Here is a 7,895-nt window from a genome sequence, read left to right on the forward strand (position 1 = left end):
TGCTCTGGTGTGCACGCTGCGGGTTCCAGCACTGGTGTGCACGGGTTCCAGCACTGGTGTGCACGCTGCTGGTTTCAGCTCTGGTGTGCGCACTACAGGTTCCTACACTGCGGGTTCCAGCACTGGTGTGCGCGCTGCGGGTTCCAGCACTGGTGTGCGCGCTGCGGGTTCCAGCACTGGTGTGCACGCTGCGGGTTCCAGCACTGGTGTGCACACTGCGGGTTCCAGCTCTGGTGTGCGCGCTGCGGGTTCCAGCACTGTTGTGCACACTGCGGGTACCAACACTGGTGTGCATGCTGATGGTTTGAGCTCTGGTATGCACGCTACAGGTTCCTACACTGTGGGTTCCAGCACTGGTGTGCACGCTGCGGGTTCAGGCTCTGGTGTGCATGCTGCCGATTCCAGCACTGGTGTGCACGCTGTGGGTTCCAGCACTGGTGTGCACGCTGCAGCTTCCAGCACCTGTGTGTGCGCTGCGGGTTCCAGCACTGGTGTGCGCGCTGCGTGTTCCAGCACTGGTGTGCATGCTGTGGGTTCCAGCACTGGTGTGCGCGCTGCGTCTTCCAGCACTGGTGTGCGCGCTGTGGGTTCCAGCTCTAGTGTGCGCGCTGAGGGTTCCAGCTCTGGTGTGCGCGCTGTGGGTTTCAGCATTGGTGTGCGCGCTGTGGGTTCCAGCTCTGGTGTGCACGCTGCGGGTTCCAGCTCTGGTGTGCGCGCTGTGGGTTCCAGCTCTGGTGTGCGCGCTGTGGGTTCCAGCTCTGGTGTGCGCGCTGTGGGTTCCAGCTCTGGTGTGCGCGCTGTGGGTTCCAGCACTGGTGTGCGCAGTGCACAGATGACCTTAGTGTAGACTGCCTTATGTTCTGTGTGGACCTGTGTGGTGACTGGTGACAGACCTGATTCACACATTACTTTGGTCAAGGACACAATAAGCGCTGTCATGACTAACTGAAGGCAATTGCTCATAATGAGGCCTGAATAAATATTTAAAGGTTTTCCTGATTAAAATATTTATCCTCGTTATCTGTGTACATGGCTGTAAACCATTGTCCTCTGACAGTATACACGTAAGGCAGCAGCCAGCAGAGGTTGTTTGCAGTGTCCTCCAGGCTGTGTTCTATGCGGCTCAGGTCCCTATAGAAGGTTTATATACAATAATATAATTTTACACCGCCTGGAACTTGACAATAGCAGATTGAATGGTACTTTATTATTTATGAACATATTGTCCACAGTGCAGAGAACATTGCTGGCCTCTACTCTGTCCAGACCCAGGACTGTCATCACTATTAACTGCACTCACACCTACCCCAGGCCTGGCGCAGAAGCGGCGACTAAAAATGGCGGACAATCTGCTTACGTACATATTGTATATATCTGTATATGATGTTTATATGGCATTTATATGTTTTGTTTTAAAAGCAAGAATTTATTGAGAATTGTAACATTAATATAGAAAAGAAACGGTTATCGACTTAACAGCAACACCACCATGGGGTCGCCGTAATAGCCCTCACATCGCACACATCAACCAGTTTCCATTCATTGGAAAGATAAATGTGACAGTGCCCCTGTAACAGTGTGGTGCAAGATGGCGTACCTGATTCTGGACTTGACGGCTTCGGCAGCTTTGGACCTCTTCTCTGGAAGAATTTGTGGCAGGGAATGGCACAACCCAAGGAGACCCACAAAAGCAATACCACTAACAGTTAGCAGCGACAGTAATTTATTTTACTAAAAACACACTCATTGGTCGCTGTAAAGTTTCAATAGCAAATAACAATAAGAAATACTCAGCATAATAACATTCACCATAAAGCATCAAATAAAACAACAATCACTCAGTATGCTAACCTCAAATAGTCTATGGCGGTTCTAACTGACATCCGCAAGGTGATGCTTCTTATTTCTATCTATCTTCACTCTCTAATCGGCAATCAATTTCAACACTTCACAGAACTTAATGCAAATTATTAGCAATAAACAATATACTCTGTCACGGATAACCAGTCACTGCTCAAAACAATGGTCCCTCATCGACAGGTCCTCACATGTATACAGTCCCTATAATAGTGTGCACACTAATGTAAAACAGTCCTCTGAACACATGGGCAGGCAGATTACCTTGGGGCAACCTCCTGTTGGTAGCTGCAAAACAGGCTGCAGACATAGCCTCAGTACATGGCTGGCTTTTACAGTGAGAGTCTCACAGGTGCTGTCCCCGCTCTGGCTCTAGGGGTCCCCTATTCTTGGCATGCAGCTAATGCTGTGGCTTGAAGCAACAACCCCTCTCTGTATGTGGGTTGTAAACAGGTGATATGGGATGACCCTCCTGGGTATTACAAGGGTGCACTGCAGATGCTGCCACAGGGAGACTGAATCAGTACCTTGGGTGTTGCTGGTTCCTCTGCTGGCTGGGTGCTCCAGTGTGCTCTCTCTCTCTCTCTCTCTCTGTCTTCCTCATAGCCCTGCAGCTTCCACAAGCAAAGGAGGTTTTCTTCTGAACAGCTTTGACAATTAAAATCTCTTTGGGGGCACAATAGTACACCAGTGGTGGACTGCCACACACCTCCCTGCTGGAAATTTGCCTGTCCGCAGGCAACTTAACCAGAGGCAAAGTCCCGGACAAAGTCCTGTCAATAAACATGTCAATGGCAAACAAAACAATTGCAAACTGTTCTTCCTTACCTTTCACACAAATACACATGACAAATTACTCCCTATCACCTGATATCTAATGTGGGCTCCCCGGGTCAACCATCCCTCCGCCACAGGTCTCCCATCCCTCTGCGGTCCAGGTGCTTCATCGACGTCCATGGATGGCGCCCACTCTCACGGCATACGACCGGCACTTAAGCACGTCTCGCCTCTCGATCTTGCCTCTTGGATCGCAGAATCGCCTGCTGTATCTGGAAGGCAAATTCTTCCCCAGAGATGGTCGTGTACTCGCCGTCCTTTACAGGCTTCCCATTGATGAAACAGGTCTCGGCCTTCTCATCTCTCTCTGCTGTTTCTATCTTGGCCTTGGGTTCAGGCAACGGTATACCTGGTTCCACTTCTGATGGCTCCACGGTCTCTGTCACGGCCATATGGACCACAATTTTGGGGTTTCTCTCCGGTTCAGCCATTCTGACATTTCTTGGCCCTAGGTTCGCCGCTCGGTAACCGGCATCATCCTGGGCACATACTCCCGCGTCGGCTCTGGAAGTTGAGGCCTGGTCGCTTCTTGCCAGTTCTGATGGACTGCCTCACTCCGCACGACCGGTTTCTTGCTTGACCTCGTGATGTCAGGTTCTGGTGGGCGGGGCATCTGTCCTGGTCGAGGAGGGTTGACATTAAATCGGTCACTCTCGCCATTTACTTAACTCAGTTCAGCTCTACTTCCGCTGTGGCTGTACTCTTGCTGGTAGTACGGTTGGGGCTCTCTATGACTTGGATAGTGTGCTGGGGTGCGTCTGTTATGTAGCACCGGTGTTCCATTCGGTCCAGTCACGTTGGCGGCCTTGGTGCCTTTCTTCCCGCTTGTCAATTCAAATTCTACAGCCTCACCGTTGCTCAGGCTCCGGAAGCTGTTTTGGGGGTTGGCATGCTGGATGGCGGTATAGTGGACATACACGCTATGGCCAGTGTCTGCGCGCTTAATGAATCCATATCCGCGTGGCACATCAAACCACAGGACACGACCTGTGATCCTTCTTGGGCCGGTTCGCGGCCTATCAGTCATCTGCGTTACACCGGATGCTCTTGACGTGTTCTGGAACACTTCCGGTGGACCTCTTCTCCCGTGCCATCTCACAGTCTGTGGGCATACATCGGCTCGGTCACTGTGTAGTCGTTCCGACCTCCATTGGCGATTCTGTTGCCATCTATGCCTTCTGCCACCTTCACGTTGCTGTCTTTCCTTTTCATCCTCCGCCCATTCCTGACGCATCTCACGGATCATCCTGGTCATTTCGGTCATCGCTCCGATGATGGCCACAATCGAGTTCTGATTGGCTTGGGCTGGTTGAGTGGCGGTTCTTCGCATCTGCTGCGGTTCTGTGTACTGCGATCGCCACATCTTGCCGTTCACAGGGGTCTTGTGCAATCCTGTTCGTGACGCCAAGTGTGACAGTGCCCCTGTAACAGTGTGGTGCAAGATGGCGTACCTGATTCTGGACTTGACGGCTTCGGCAGCTTCGGACCTCTTCTCTGGAAGAATTTGTGGCAGGGAATGGCACAACCCAAGGAGACCCACAAAAGCAATACCACTAACAGTTAGCAGCGACCGTAATTTATTTTACTAAAAACACACTCATTGGTCGCTGTAAAGTTTCAATAGCAAATAGCAATAAGAAATACTCAGCATAATAACATTCACCATAAAGCATCAAATAAAACAACAATCACTCAGTATGCTAACCTCAAATAGTCTATGGCGGTTCTAACTGACATCCGCAAGGTGATGCTTCTTATTTCTATCTATCTTCACTCTCTAATCGGCAATCAATTTCAACACTTCACAGAACTTAATGCAAATTATTAGCAATAAACAATATACTCTGTCACGGATAACCAGTCACTGCTCAAAACAATGGTCCCTCGTCGACAGGTCCTCACATGTATACAGTCCCTATAATAGTGTGCACACTAATGTAAAACAGTCCTCTGAACACATGGGCAGGCAGATTACCTTGGGGCAACCTCCTGTTGGTAGCTGCAAAACAGGCTGCAGACATAGCCTCAGTACATGGCTGGCTTTTACAGTGAGAGTCTCACAGGTGCTGTCCCCGCTCTGGCTCTAGGGGTCCCCTATTCTTGGCATGCAGCTAATGCTGTGGCTTGAAGCAACAACCCCTCTCTGTATGTGGGTTGTAAACAGGTGATATGGGATGACCCTCCTGGGTATTACAAGGGTGCACTGCAGATGCTGCCACAGGGAGACTGAATCAGTACCTTGGGTGTTGCTGGTTCCTCTGCTGGCTGGGTGCTCCAGTGTGCTTCTCTCTCTCTCTCTCTCTCTCTCTCTCTGTCTTCCTCATAGCCCTGCAGCTTCCACAAGCAAAGGAGGTTTTCTTCTGAACAGCTTTGACAATTAAAATCTCTTTGGGGGCACAAGAGTACACCAGTGGTGGACTGCCACATAAACCCATCCTGGTCTTGGGCCTGATTCAGAGGTAGACACAGTAGTGATGTCATACACAAGAGGCCGATGTTTTCAGTCTGTATATTATTTTCTAGTATGCAATAAATGATAATCAGATGTGATTGCTTTATTTCTCTTATGAAGGGTCTGATGTATTAACAACCGATCTTAATATATCCAGCCCTGCATCGCAACGATACTAATCCCATATGTATTAACATATGCGCCTAGTATCGCAAAGGACTTTGTTGCCCTTTGCAGAGTCACCGGCGCCAGGCGGAGAGGGTTCCCACAGGGCGGCGGAGGCTGATGCCCATAGGCGTCTATACGGTAGCACCAGAAAAATCTGGCGCTACCCTCCACATCAAAAACGCGGCAGTCCCGCTTTGATACATTTGATAAATTCCTGTAAAAACAGGATTACTGCAGTTTTATGTGCTTCCTAGCAAGGTGTAACAAGTATTCAGTGTCATTATACCAGCCCTATACTGTACCAAACCTAACTGGCATCAGATTGAAGACATACTTACTGTATAAAGATGTTTATTTAACTTTTCAAACTCTAGGACAGCACAGAGGCACCGCCGGCAGATCGGAACACAAAACGGGATAGCAGTGGGGTAACAACAAGTTATGCACCCCCCCCCCCCCTCCCCCAGGAAAATGTCAGTGTCCCCCAAGTTAGGACACGACCACCCCCACACACACACACACACACACACACCTGCCCTTCCTTACCCCTGTGGCCGGGACACTGGCTTGCTGCCGCATCTGCTGTGACCTTATAAAGTTCATACTCTTAACATCGATGTTGGCACTTGAGCGGTAGAACTAGTAGAGTATAACAATTTTAACACCATCGAATCATTCCAATGGCAAAGGTCTCCATTTAATTCATACCATCATCCAGAGGCGTAGCTACCGTAAGGCAGCCACCGTGGCAGCTTGGGGGAGCAAGCGCCAGTGGGGCGCCCCCGGTGCCCGGGCACTCTGGTCAGACCCCCCCTTACCCCTCCGCATGCCGCTGCCACCGCATTCAGTCCGGCACCGCAGATAGCCTCCGGGCTCCGTCTCCCGCAGTAATGGAAAATGACACGACGAAATGGCTGCCCCCTAATAGCAGACAGTTTTTAAGGATGCTAGAGGAGGCCGCCGCCTCCTCTAAAATCACTAAAAAAACTGTCTGCTGTACGGGGGCAACAATTTTGTCGTGTCATTTTTCATTACTGTAGGAGACGGAGCCCGGAGGCTATCTGCGGTGCCGGACTGAATGCGGAGCCAGCGGCGGCATGCGGAGGGGTAAGGTAATTTTTTGGCGGGGGGGCGCTACAATATTATACCCCTTTTACACCGCCGAAAAATCCGGGTCAGCGGCGGGTCAGACCCGGATCTTCGGCGGTGTAAATCCCTAACGCCGTGTCCCTTTACACGGGACTTCTACCCAAGTCCTGACCTGGGTAGAACACGGCTAGGACCTGGGTAGAGAGCGGTGTAAATGGGAATGCCGGGCCGGCTCCCATTTACATGAATGGGGAACGTCCAACCTGCGGACCGCAGCGTCCGCAGGTTGGACGGGTTGTCAGCTTGACACTGACAGCTGGCGCTGCTGTCTGCTATACCCTGCAGACAGCAGCGGCGGCGGGGGAGGGAGGTGAATGGATGCCTGTGTGCGGCATCCATTCACCTCCTGTGCGACGGCAGGGGGGGGGGTGCGCGCGGTGACTGGGGGCAGCCCAGCAGCTTACCTTAGTGCTGGGCTGCCCCCAGCAGCGTTCCGGTTTCGGCGGTGATTGGCGCTTGGAGATGACATCATCCTGTCATCTCCAAGCACCGGGAGGGGAGGGGGGGTGCGGGCCGGGCTGTCCGCCCGGTGTAAATTGCACTAAACGCCGGGTCGCACCCGGCTTGAACCTTTGGTGTAAAAGGGGTATTAGTTACGCCTCTGCCATCTTCCACTGATATTCACCTTCCTCTGAAAAGCATATTACACCTGGAGCTCCCCTCCAACTAAAAATGCTGTAAAAACCCCATTATCAGGGATTTTACCACATTTTGGGATGCCCTAAGCATCCCCGGCGGGGGGGCATCGCCAGAAAAATCTGGCGATGCCCCATAGAAGCCTATGGGCTTCTAACGTGACACCCCCACACCGACCCACCGCCGCCCCTCACCGACCGCCCCTCACCTGTGTCCAGGCAGCACAGAGCTGTGCTGCCCGGACCTGTGACCTCCTCCCTGCACTATGATCCTCTTCCGGGTGCAGGGAGGAGGAGAGCCCGGCGCAGCAGCGCTGGGTAATTGAAGGAGGGAGACAATGCCAAGAGAGGAGGAGGAGGAAAGAAAACTCTAGGTGGGGGCACCCTGATATCACAGATCAGAAATAGTAAGGTACAACGGTAGAATATAACTTTTATTAGGTATGCTTTAAAATATATATGGATCCCTGTACAGAGGATAAATAATTTTATAAAAAAGCGCAGCAAAAATATTTGAGTGATATGGAGACCCTGGTCAGGCTCAGGACGACTGAAATCCTCATTAGTCCCCTAATAAACACCAGGTTGTGGTCTGTTAACAGTGGGGAAGGTGTTAAATCATAGGATTTTTCCTGAACCAGGTTGTTTGTCTCGCAGCAAGGCAGGGATAAATAGCAGTGTGTAGTGTGGTCATATGACTACTGATACGCTTACTGGTGAGAGCATGTAAGAGTAATGATGTATCGCAGGTATGAGCGTTACAGCAGGCAAGAAATCAGCAATAGTAGAGGAGAAAA

This window comes from Crinia signifera, chromosome 9 (assembly GCF_055691185.1).
Source record: "Crinia signifera chromosome 9, ASM5569118v1, whole genome shotgun sequence".
In the NCBI taxonomy this organism is placed as follows: Eukaryota; Metazoa; Chordata; class Amphibia; order Anura; family Myobatrachidae; genus Crinia; species Crinia signifera.